The 14,095-nt window shown below is 36.3% G+C and overlaps 1 pseudogene; it reads right to left on the bottom strand.

Moving 5' to 3' along the window:
- Window positions 1–522: 522 nt before the first annotated feature.
- LOC133081879 (ferritin light chain-like) overlaps window positions 523–14,095 on the bottom strand; it is a 35,522-nt pseudogene continuing 21,949 nt past the window's right edge.

The following is a 14,095-nucleotide window of genomic DNA, read 5'->3' as shown; positions in this document are numbered from 1 at the left end:
TAGTTTAGACTCCTCAAAATACAAGTCAGTATATATTTTATAGTATCAATATATCTTTTATAGGGCACTGGAAGGAAAGAGTAAGCTTTGAGTGTTGGATTGAGGCATAAAAAAATAAGTTAGCTTCCTAGCATAGATGCCTGATCTTCGCTCCTTTTAGATTAATTCAATAATTCAATTGTTTATGCCAGATTACAAATAGGTTCAGTAACTAATACTAAAAAAAAAAATGAGACACAACTAAAGAAATCCTCTTCTCCAAAATTTACTTGTCTTATTCTCAAGGTCTCAGGAAAACAAAGACAGAAACCAAGTATCCTTTCACAGAGAGCAGAATTAAAGTCATGTGTAAATAATTGGGGTTTTTTTGCTGCAAAAAGCTTTATTGTTTCCATTTGGTCCAAGGCTTGGGAGAAGGCTCCAGGGTGGTTAAAAAGCTGCCTAGTGGCTGCAGAGAGGGGCTTCAGGCAGAAGCCCTGACACCAGGGGGGCTCCTCAAAGGCTTCTGGGCTCTGGAGGCTCCTAGTTGTGCTTGAGGGTGAGCTTTTCAATGAGATACTGGCCGAGCCCAGCCTGGGACCAGCCAGCCTGCGGAGGTTAGTCAGGTGGTCGCCATCTGCTTGATGATTTTCAGCTGCTCCTGCAGGAAGCGGCTCTCCAGGAAGTCACAGGGGTGCGTGTCTGCGCGGGCGGGACCCAGGGCCTGCGGGTCCTCAAGGGCCTGGCTCAGGTTCTTCTCCATGAGAATGGCAGCTTCCATAGCGTCCTGGATTTTACCCCACTCATCTTGGGACGGCTTCTGCACGTCCTGGAAGAAGGTAGTGTCGCGGCACTGGTTTTGCATCTTCAAGAGGCTGTCAGTACCCTCATGCCTCTCCTTGGACAATTCGCAGAAAAAGTGGCCCATGCCGTCCAGAGCCATATCCTCGTGGTGGAAATAGAAGCCCAGAGAGAAGTAGGTGTAGGAGGACCCAGATGCAGGTTGACCAGGAGGTTGGCGGCGGCCTCCACCTCAGCGGAATAATTCTGAGGAATCTGGGAGCTTGTGGTTGATCAGTAATAAGGAGTTAAGCTCAAAAAATGGTGTTGGCTGGTCCCAAAAGCTGAGGATGGCTGAGTGGCTGTTTCCAAAAGCTGCGACTGGAAAAAAGGGTTGGAGGATGGTTGAGGCTGGAACAAGGGGTGTCCCTGGGTCTGTTCTGTCCAAACACCATTGAAGCAAAAGACAGATACGGGGGACGGCTGAATGCACTGCTGTAAGCAATACTTTATTGTTGTTCTCTAGGGATATTTTATTGTTAAAAAGCAACAGATTCTATAAATGATAGTATTATTTTTAGATTAGCTCATAATCTACTGTTTAGAATTGTTGCATATAACCACAAATCAAAAACATACAATAGATTCACAAAACCAAAAAGAAGAGAACATAAGTGTAATAGAATTGTTGCTTACAAGTTTGAATGTATTAAGCTTCCCAGAATGTGACATTGTTTTCCTCTATTTAGTAGAGCCCAGAGTTCGCTTAAAACTCAAGAAACAAATGATTAATAGTTCAATGATACCATGAATTATAAAAATGTAAAACTATTAAATAATTTTCATAATTATATAGTGATAACAAGTAATGATTGAAGTAACTAGCAAAGGTCTTGCTGTAACCTATTTTAATAATAGATATCATTGAATACTATAGAATGTTTGAAATCATTGCTCAAGATCAAATTAACAGTGCCCCATCATCTCACTTGTCTGTTCTGATATAATGTGACAGTCACATTGCTAAGAAATCGTGCATGATGCAAAAAAAAATGTTTTCAAGGGAAAAAAAAAACTGGAGTTTCTAGTGAACAACATTATTGTTTCTCAAGGAATTTAGAGTATTTCCTAAACCCCATACTTTTCTTTTTTACTTAGTCATCCTCAATTTATGTCCATTCTGAATTAATGAAGTTTGACTAAAAAAAGAGTTCAATGATTCTGATAATCCACAGACTATATAGAATACTATAAATCCGAGCAGAAAATGAACATATAATGCAAGGATGTTTTAAGGGAGCTCTATTATTTACATTACTGCTTCAGTTACTAAGTAACATTTTAATTAAAAAAACAAACAAACAAAAAAAAAACAACCAAAAAACCAGAAGACAGTAAAAGGTTAGTCAGGAAAAGTGTAGGGAAGTAATTTAGTTACTGTACATTTTCTGAAATATAAACTGTGCTTTAAAAATAAAGCTCTATTACAAATAATTTACCCAAGGCATTTGGTATCGAATAGTATCCAATATTGCTATTCATTGAACTTAAGGTATTATCAAACTCCTTCAAAACATTTTAAAATTTGGCTGTACAATGGATTATAGTTTAAAAAAAATAATAGTTATGTGTATGTGTTAGAAAAAATAAAGCTCTAATGTAAATGACCTTAAAAATCAAGTCTACTAGAAGGAAAAAGAAACACAGTGTGTTCAATATTGATGTAAATAACCAAACACAAATCTCATGTCTTGAATTGCCTCATGTTATTACAAAACCTAAAATGTAATTTTTGCTCAGAATTCAAGTTTTCTACTCGTCCTACATAATATGGCACCTTGGTAACACTAATATGGTAAAACTAGATAATCGTAAAGAGAAATAAGATGATTGTTAGAAAGGTTGTTCTCTGAATAAACTTTAGAAAAACTATTTCTTAGATACTCAGTTTGCTTTTCATGTCAATTTCTCTAGAAAATTATGTTAGTGACTATTACATTTTATTATTTTTAGCAACATTTCTCACAACTATCTTTGAAGGTTGGTTAGTATGACTTACACCATTTCTGCAGAGACAGCTGAAACAAAGAGAGCAAGCTCAGAACAGAATTGAGCTCAATACTCACAACTGTAGCTTGTGTTTTCAATCTGCTGCTTAGCCTCTAGGTCATTAGATCTTATTTCTAATGTTTCCCCTGCCTTAGTATATTTAATTGATAACTGAACATGTTGCTTTGCCTACTATCACTATGAACCTTTTGTCAGCAGCATGAAACAGGCAAACATATCTCCTTATAAACAGGTTTTAGTCCAAGAAATAATTAGGTTGTAAATGATAGGGATGGAAAAATGACAACTGTTACATCAGATAGATAAAGAATACATTTTAAGTAGAAAAATCTCTCTTAAGGAAAGGAGAAAATAATGTGTCATGGATACTAAAAAAAGAAAGGGACCTTTAGTTTCTTACAGGGTATATGTGCCAAGAAGAAAGGCATATCAAAAACTAAGCAAATATTTGAATTATATCTCAATAAGTCTGTTTAAAAATGAAACCACAAATTTACATGAAAATCAGCAAGAGGAAACAGAACACTTTTCAGCACTGTGGAAAACTCCAACTTAAGCTACGAATCAGCTTGAAGTACTTGGGTAAATTGAGATGACTTTCACAGCCAGTGGCAGCCATACAGGTGTATGTCAGATGGCAAGAGATATACCTGTCTAGTCTCCACCGATCTCATGATTTGCCTAATTTCTGGGATGTCTACCTGCTGCATAGGTTTGGTCTTTTGACATAAACCTCCTGTATGCCTGGACCTTAAATGCTGTCAGTATTCATAATGTGCCTAATCAGAGATTCTCCTGGTTGGTTACTAATTAGGACCTTAGTAAATTGCCTGCCTTGTCCCCTCCTGATCTCATGTGATTCTTCTTCCTAGAGAGTCCTACCTGCTGAGACAAAGATTCAACCTATCCTTCTGGCTCAATTGATAAAAATACATTCAAGGTAAGTTGACTTATTGTCTTCCTGTTTATCTTCTGGAGAAAGGCCAACCTAGTAAATAAATAATTAAAAGCAAACACAGGTTTGTTAGAAACACTTTTCCCTCACTCGGTGGTGGTTAAATTTGGAAGATAGCCTTGCTGTTTTGGAGATCTTAGCATCATATAAAACCAATTCACCAAAAGCACAAGCAAAACAAAAACTACAAGGAGATGGAAATGATTTTTTTAAAATGTGTGTTTGGTTTTTGTTGACTCGTCTGAGAGATTTGGATGAAAATTGCAAGCATAGATGTCAGTTGTTTTTGATCCTCTTCTCGTCATATTTTCACTCTAAGCTTCACACGGAATGCAACTACGTATCTGCTATGGTCTGAATGTGTCCTGCGAAAATTCATAGTACGTTTTCATGTGAGTAGCCCCTCTTATACTTGGGACATTTACATTAGGTATCATGATTTTCCTGTTACTTATGCAAGTACTTTACAATGAAAGGCAATACTATTGTACACATTTTATTTTAGGTTGATTTTTCTCCCTAAATCCATGTGATTCCTCACTTATTCCCAAAACAAAATATAGTGTCTGATTTGTTGACAATTTTTTTGAAAATTTCAAAAAGAATAAGAGGTGATCTCCTTCTGGCAAGATTAGCATTATTTAATAGACTATGGGAGTTACTACTACTCACAGTTACTCCACTCAGCGACCAGCAAGCTACAGTGCAGGCCACCCTATGCCAAACAACTAGCAAGACAGGAACACAACCCCACCCATTAGCAGAGCGGCTGCCTAAAATCATAATAAGGTCACAGACACCCCAAAACACACCACTGGACACGGTCCTGCCCACCAGAAAGACAAGATCCAGCCTCATCCACCCGAACACAGGCACTAGTCCCCTCCACCAGGAACCCTACACAACCCCACTGAAACAACCTTAGCCACTGGGGGCAGATACCAAAAACAACGGGAACTACGAACCTGCAGCCTGCGAAAAGGAGACCCCAAACACAGTAAGTTAAGCAAAATGAGAAGACAGAGAAACAGCAGATGAAGGAGCAAGGTAAAAACCCACCAGACCAAACAAATGAAGAGGAAATAGGCAGTCTACCTCAAAAAGAATTCAGAGTAATGATAGTAAAGATGATCCAAATTCTTGGAAATAGAATGGAGAAAATATAAGAAATGTTTAAAAAGGACCTAGAAGAACTAAAGAGCAAACAAACAATGATGAACAGCACAAAAAATGAAATTAAAAATTCTCTAGAAGGAATCAATAGCAGAATAACTGAGGCAGAAGAACGGATAAGTGACCTGGAAGATAAAATAGTGGAAATAACTACTGCAGAGCAGAATAAAGAAAAAAGAATGAAAAGAATAGAGGACAGTCTCAGAGACCTCTGGGACAACATTAAATGCACCAACATTCGAATTATAGGGGTCTCAGAAGAAGAGAAAAAGAAAGCATCTGAGAAAATCTTTGAAGAGATTATAGTTGAAAACTTCCCTAATATGGGAAAGGAAATAGTTAATCAAGTCCAGGAAGTGCAGAGAGTCCCATTCAGGATAAATCCAAGGAGAAACACGCCAAGACACATATTAATCAAACTATCAAAAATTAAATACAAGAAAAAATATTAAAAGCAGCAAGGGAAAAACAACAAATAACATGCAAGGGATTCCCCATAAGGTTAAGAGCTGATCTTTCAGCAGAAACTCTGCAAGCCAGAAGGGAGTGGCAGGACATATTTAAAGTGATGAAAGGATGAAACCTACAACCAGGATTACACAATCCAGCAAGGATCTCATTCAGATTTGATGGAGAAATTAAAACCTTTACAGACAAGCAAAAGCTAAGAGAATTCAGCACCACCAAACCAGCTTTACAACAAATGCTAAAGGAACTTCTCTAGGCAGGAAACACAAGAGGAGGAAAAGACCTACAATAACAAACCCAAAACAATTAAGAAAATGATAATAGGAACATACATATTGATAATTACCTTAAATGTAAATGGATTAAATGCTCCAACCAAAAGACATAGACTGGCTGAATGGATACAAAAACAAGACCCGTATATGTACTGTCTACAAGAGACCCACTTCAGACCTAGGGACACATACAGACTGAAAGTGAGGGGATGGAAAAAGATATTCCATGCAAATGGAAATCAAAAGAAAGCTGGAGTACCAATTCTCACATCAGACAAAATAGACTTTAAAATAAAGACAAAGAGACAAGAGACAAAGAAGGACAATACATAATGATCAAGGGATCAATCCAAGAAGAAGATACAACAATTGTAAATATTTATGCACCCAACATAGGAGCACCTAAATACATAAGGCAAATGCTAACAGCCAGAAACGGGGAAATTGAGAGTAACACAATCATAGTAGGGGACTTTAACACCCCACTTTCACCAATGGACAGATCATCCAAATTTAAAATAAATAAGGAAACACAAGCTTTAAATGATACAGTAAACAAGATGGACTTAATTGATATTTATAGTACATTACATCCAAAACAACAGAATACACTTTCATCTCAAGTGCTCATGGAACATTCTGCAAGATAGATCATATCTTGGGTCACAAGTCAAGCCTTGGTAAATTTAAGAAAATTGAAATCGTATCAAGCGTCTTTTCTGACCACAATGCTATGAGACTATATATCAATTACAGGGAAAAAAACTGTAAAAAATACAAACACATGGAGGCTAAACAGTATGCTACTAAATAACCAAGAGATCACCGAAGAAATCAAAGAGGAAATTAAAAAATACCTAGAAACAAATGACAATGAAAACACGATGACCCAAAACCTAGGCGATGCAGCAAAAGCAGTTCTAAGAGGGATGTTTATAGCAATACAATCCTACCTCAAGAAACAAGAAACATCTCAAATAAACAACCTAACCTTACACCTGAAGCAATTAGAGAAAGAAGAACAAAAAAACCCCAACGTTAGCAGAAGGAAAGAAATCATAAAGGTCAGACCAGAAATTAATGAAAAAGAAATGAAGGAAACAGTAGCAAAGAGCAATGAAACTAAAAGCTAGTTCTTTGAGAAGATAAACAAAATTGATAAACCATTAGCCAGACTCATCAAGAAAAAAAGGGGGAAAACTCAAATCAATAGAATTAGAAATGAAAAAGGAGAAGTAACAACTGACACTGCAGAAATACAAAGGATCATGAGAGATTACTACAAGCAACTATATGCCAATAAAATGGACAACCTGGAAGAAATGGACAAATTCTTAGAAAAGCACAACCTTCTGAGACTGAACCAGGAAGAAATAGAAAATATAAACAGACCAATCACAAGCACTGAAATTGAGACTGTGATTAAAAATCTTCCAACAAACAAAAGCCCAGGACCAGATGGCTTCACAGGCAAATTCTATCAAACACTGAGAGAAGAGCTAACACCTATCCTTCTCAAACTCTTCCAAAATATAGCAGAGGGAAGAACACTCCCAAACTCATTCTACGAGGCCACCATCACCCTGATACCAAAACCAGACAAAGATGTCACAAGGAAAGAAAACTACAGGCCAATATCACTGATGAATATAGATGCAAAAATCCTCAACAAAATACTAGCAGATTGAATCCAACAGCACATTAAAAGGATCATACACCAGCCTTTCTCACCTTCTGAGGTGGCCCACACTCTGTCTGTGGAGTGTGTTTCTCTCTAAATAAATACACTTCTTACCTATCACTTTGTCTCTCACTGAATTCTTTCTGCGATGTGACATCAAGAACCTGAGCTTCATTAAGTTCTGAAACCAGGTGTGTGATCTCAGTTGGAAGACTGTGGGTTTTGGCCAGGTTCAAGTCCCAGCCTCGTGGGTTCAAGTCCCAATCCAGGTTTTGGCCAGGTTCAAGTCCCGGCCACGTGGGTTCAAGTCCCAATCTGAGTTTTGGCTGGGTTTGAGTCCCAATCTGAGGTGCATGGTTTCAACTGGGTTATCTCCACCTTTGTCCTTTTTTTTGGGGGGGGGGGAGCCAAGCTGCACGGCATGTGAGATCTTAGTTCTCCCGACCAGGGATGGAACCCATGCCCCCTGTGGCAGAAGCGAGAAGTCTTTAACCACTGGATCGCCAGGGAAGTCCCTCCACCTTTGTCCTTGACAAGACTATCGCACAATTCTGTAGAGGTAGAAGTTGCAGAAAACTGATAGTAATGCAAACAATTTCTGTCCATAGAAATACAAATTGTATCTAGTAAAGTGCAAGTAATTGTAACCCTATGAATATTGCCCAGTTTTGCATCCATTTCCAAATTTATTTCAGCATCCCTATCTGACTGTAAAGGTGATATGTTGAGTTCTTGTCTGAACTAGTTGTAATATCTTACTGGGTCCATGAAAAAAAAAAAAAGGATCATACGTCATGATCAAGTGGGGTTTATCCCAGGCATGCAAGGATTCTTCAATATACGCCAGTCAATTGATGTGATAAACCATATTAACAAATTGAAGGAGAAAAACCATATGATCATCTCAATAGATGCAGAAAAAGCTTTCAACAAAATTCAACACCCATTTATGATAAAAACCCTCCAGAAAGTAGGCATAGAGGGCACTTACCTCAACATAATAAAGGCCATATATGACAAACCCACAGCCAACATCGTTCTCAATGGTGAAAAGCTGAAACCATTTCCACTAAGATCAGGGACAAGACAAGGTTGTCCACTCTCACCACTATTATTCAACATAGTTTTGGAAGTTTTAGCCACAGCAATCAGAGAAGAAAAAGAAATAAAAGGAATCCAAATTGGAAAAGAAGAAGTAAAGCTGTCACTGTTTGCAGATGACATGATAGTATACATAGAGAATCCTAAAGATGCTACCAGAAAACTACTAGAGCTAATCAATGAATTTGGTAAAGTAGCAGGATACAAAATGAATGCACAGAAATCTCTTGCATTTCTCTACACTAACAATGAAAAATCTGAAAGAGAAATTCTGGAAACACTCCCATTTACCATTGCAACAAAAAGAATAAAATACCTAGGAATAAACCTACCCAAGGAGACAAAAGATCTGTATGCAGAAAACTATAAGACACTGATGAAAGAAATTAAAGATGATACAAACAGATGGAGAGATATACCATGTTCCTGGATTGGAAGAATCAACATTGTGAAAATGACTCTACTACCCAAAGCAATCTACAGATTTAATGCAGTCCCTATCAAACTACCAATGGCATTTTTCACAGAACTAGAAAAAAAAATTTCACTGCTTGTATGGAAACATAAAAGGCCCCAAATAGCCAAAGCAATCTTGAGAAAGAAAAGCAGAGCTGGAGGAATCAGGCTCCCTGACTTCAGACTATACTACAAAGCTACAGTAATCAAGACAGTATGATACTGGCACAAAAACAGAAATATAGATCAATGGAACAGGATAGAAAGCCCAGAGACAGACTCACGCACATATGGTCACCTTATTTTTGATAAAGGAGGCAAGAATATACAATGGGGCTTCCCTGGTGGCGCAGTGGTTGAGAATCTGCCTGCTAATGCAGGGGACACGGGTTCGAGCCCTGGTCTGGGAAGATCCCACATGCCGCGGAGCAACTGGGCCTGTGAGCCACAACTAATGAGCCTGCGCATCTGGAGCCTGTGCTCCGCAACAAGAGAGGCTGCGATAGTGAAGAGGCCTGCGCACCGCGATGAAGAGTGGCCCCTGCTTGCCGCAACTAGAGAAAGCCCTCGCAAAGAAACGAAGACCCAACACAGCCAAAAATAAATATAAAAATAAATAAATAAATAAATAAGACCCGGCACAACCAAATAAATAAATAAATATTTTTAAAAAAGAATATACAATGGAGAAAAGACAGCCTCTTCAATAATTGGTGCTGGGAAAACTGGACAGCTACACGTAAAAGAATGAAATTTGTACACTCCCTAACACCATACACAAAAATAAACTCAAAATGGATTAAAGCCCAAAATGTAAGGCCAGACACTATAAAACTCTTTGAAGAAAACCTAGGCAGAACACTCTATGACATAAATCACAGCAAGATCCTTTTTGACCCACCTCCCAGAGAAATGGAAATAAAAACAAAAATAAACAAATGGGACCTAATGAAACTTAAAAGCTTTTGCACAGCAAAGGAAACCATAAACAAGATGAAAAGACAACCCTCAGAATGGGAGAAAATATTTTCAAATGAAGCAACTGACAAAGCATTAATCTCCACAATTTACAAGCAGCTCGTGTAGCTCAATATCAAAAAAACAAACAACCCAATCCAAAAATGGGCAGAAGACCTAAACAGATATTTCTCCAAAGAAGATATACAGATTGCCAACAAACACATGAAAGAATGCTCAACATCACTAATCATTAGAGAGATGCAAATCAGAACTACAATGAGGTATCACCTCACACCAGACAGAATGGCCATCATCAAAAACTCTAGAAACAATAAATGCTGGAGAGGATGTGGAGAAAAGGGAACTCTCTTGCACTGTTGGTGGGAATGTAAATTGATACAGCCACTACAGAGGACAGCAGGGAGGTTCCTTAAAAAGCTAAAAATAGAACTACCATACCACCCAGCAATCCCACTACTGGGCATATACTCTGAGAAAACCGTAATTCAATAAGAGTCATGTACCACAATGTTCATTGTAGCACTATTTACAATAGCCAGGACATGGAAGCAACCTAAGTGTCTATCGACAGATGAATGGATAAAGAAGACGTGGCACATATATACAATGGAATATTACTCAGCCATAAAAAGAAAAGAAATTGAGTTATTTGTAGTGAGGTGGATGGACCTAGAGTCTGTCATACAGAGTGAAGTAAGTCAGAAAGAGAAAAACAAATGCCGTATGGTAACACATATATATGGAATCTAAAAAAAAAAAAAAAAAGGTTCTGAAGCACCTAGGGGCACGACAGGAATAAAGACGCAGAGGTAGAGAATGGACTTGACGACACTGGGAGGGGGAAGGGTAAGCTGGGACGAAGTGAGAGAGTGGCGTGGACTTATATATACTACCAAATGTAAAGTAGATAGCTAGTGAGAAGCAGCCGCATAGCACAGGGAGATCAGCTCTCTACTTTGTGATCACCTAGAGGGGTGGGATAGGGAGGGTGGGAGGGAGATGCAGGAAGGAGGAGATATGGGGATATATGTATATGTATAACTGATTCACTGTGTTATAAAACAGAAACTAATACACCATTGTAAAGCAATTATACTCCAATAAAGATGTTAAAAAAAAGAAAGATGTAACTTTATAATATTCACACCTATGTAAAGAAAATTAAGCAAAATATTCAATAATTCTATATACTTGTCAACATCCTCTATCATGAGTGTGATAAATATGAAATTAAGAAGTACTAAGTGAGGTATTAAAATGCCTTGCTATTTCAAAAAGCCAATCTCTTCATCTCGTATTCCCAGATAATATTGAAAAATTCTGCCACTCTTTTATTTCAGCATTTATTTTAGCCCCAAAGAGGAAGATAATTGCTGATAAAGAAAAATCAATATAGAATGAAACAACATATTGGCTGTACAATACATAAAAATTCATTGCATATGTTTAAACACTTTGAAATGGCTAGTTTGCAGTAAGATTCTATCTGAAAGGGCTGACAAGCTGTCTACGATAGCATTGTAGATTAACTGGCAAATTGAACGTTAAAAAAGAATGAGACCTAGGGAAAGTAAGACTTGATCGATGTGTGTGTTTGCTTGGGAGATTTAAGTAAAAGTTAAGAAAAAACCCACAGTTGGGCATTACAATAGTGGTCCCTAAACAGCTTAGGGATTTGAGAGTACTGGAAGCCAAAAGGAGGGCAGAATATGGATAGATATGTGAGATATAGTTTTTTATAGATAGATTCCTTGATAAGTGTTGAATACTGATTGATTTGAGAAGAATGAAAAAATTAAGTATATCTTATCTGCTGTTGTTACTGAGTCTCATGCTAGGTATCCTAGGAGATTATAGATGCTATGAAGTCATACTCATAAACCTACTAGGTTTAAATGTACAAAACCTATTCTTTGAATCTCTAGTCTTGGCATTGGGTAATTAAGATATGCACAGAAAAACTCTGTATACTGAATACATTATTTTCACATTATTTAAACCTCTTTGGTAAACAAAGGAAACATTAGATCATAAAAATAAAACAATGAAGTGCACACACATTGCAGTCTAGTCTTAATGTTAGTTGGAAAGTAAATAGGCACAGAAGACCAAGATATTATCCATGAAATAAGAAATTAGGCAATAAATATAATTTATAACTCAATTTCAAATAAAAACCTAACTCAAAATTTAAGAAACAAGTATATTCTGCAAGATAAAAAATAGAAGACTTCCCCCAGCATTGATCTGTTCTTTTAAACAAATTATTTTATGCAAGTTTGGTTTTCAGCATTCCTAGCTGACATTCTGGAGTAAAAATTATTTTTACTTTATAACACATATATACTCTCATTTCCCTTAAAATACGTGTTACTTTGTGGAATAGTTTGTTGAGTGGTATAAGGGAATATGGCAGCATTTTTTCCATGTTTTCTCATACTGTTCAAATTAACCAGCAAAATATTTATTGTGTATTTATGTGCTGGCTTTATGAAAGAGTCAAATGAAATGAGTGACCTGATTCCTGCCTACTAGGAGCATGTAATTTAATTCTGTTGATAAACTACATATGAATAAAATAAAGTCCTAAACTATCTAGGGAAACAATCATAAGACAGGGTATGTATTAAAATAGTACTGATAAAACAGTACAAACAAGAAGTATAATAGGAGTTTGGAGACAGAAGGCAGAATAACAGGTGCCCTATAAATGCCTGCTGAAAGGAACTAATTAATTCAGTCAGTAACATTTAATGAGAGACTACTGTATACTGATCTACATACTAGAAATTCAAAGATGAATAAATCAAGGGCTTTGCCAGTAGTAACCAAGAGATTTTAAGCCGAGGTACCTTGGTTTTTAGCCTAGATGCATTAGATCTTCAGAGCATGATTGACTGCTTCCCAAATCATCAATTAATCGACAAGGGTCAATAGTTTTAAAGAAGGCATCAAAAGAAAAGAACAAGCTGTTAGCTTATTCTTCAGGAGTTCTAAGCTATAGTTATCAATGATCAGTTTTTTTTCATGGAAATTATGAACTCTAAAAATATGAAAATGAAATAAAATAATTACATCCCCTGAAGAATTTGATTAGGTGGATCATGATGTATAAAAACATATTCATGCCTGCTCTAGACAAACTGTATCCTAAGGGAAGTAGACTTATCACATTAAAACAGATTTCTTCTATTCATTAAAATTGGTTACTTGTTAATATCACTAAATACTTTCCATATTACATGTAGGTTATAAAAATGCATTTTCAGGCTGCATTGCTGAATTTGCATGAATTATTTATAAAGCAGAAAAGTTTTGCCCATATTCTTATTATCACAGGTTTTGTACATGTAACCTGCTATTGATTGCCAGCAAATAAAGATTTAAACAATTAAAAATGAAAGGTAATTTAGGTAAATACCCTAAAACATCAATGGTCTTTAAAAACATAAAATATCACATGACTGAATATTTTTTAGATGATTTTTTTTTCTGGTTCCATTCCATCCTTATTTTGAAATGAAAGAGCAATCAAGTTATGGGAAATGTATGAAAATATTTCGATTTTAAACTAATTTATTAAAAATAAGGAAGTGTGACAAAAGACATAGCAACTAATTGAATTATGCTGAAGATACATGCCTCTCAATTTCATTGAGCTGCAGCTATTTATTTATAAGATTGTTTCATAATCACAACTTGAAAATTCATTTTTGGAGTTAAGACTATCTCACTGTAAACATTATTTATTTATTATTTTATTATTATGTAATATTCATTTCTTGAGATAACTTAGGCCTTTTCCCTACCAAGTTAAACATGATATAAGTATATTTAATTTTTTGTTTGTTTTTCCCAGATGCCCTTTTCTAGATCAAGATGTCTTTTGACCAAATTGAAATTAAATGAAATTATCAGTGTGTTAACTTTTCAAACTATATGACCTGATACAATTTGACTATATCTAAAAGTGACTTCAGAAAAAATATTCATTTCCAGGAGAAGGTTTTGTGTAAGGTCTATGATAATGGACGGCTATTTCAAACAGAATATTTTCATATTAGATAATTTTTGCTCAATTTAAAATGTATTCCAGAAAAAAAAAATTACCTGATATTACCTGACATTTGACTCAACTTTAGCAAACCCTTTCTAAGCAATGCTTGAGATATATGT

The sequence above is a fragment of the Eubalaena glacialis genome, chromosome X (assembly GCF_028564815.1).
Source record: "Eubalaena glacialis isolate mEubGla1 chromosome X, mEubGla1.1.hap2.+ XY, whole genome shotgun sequence".
NCBI classification, from domain to species: Eukaryota; Metazoa; Chordata; class Mammalia; order Artiodactyla; family Balaenidae; genus Eubalaena; species Eubalaena glacialis.
This window is presented reverse-complemented; position numbering and strand designations above follow the sequence as displayed.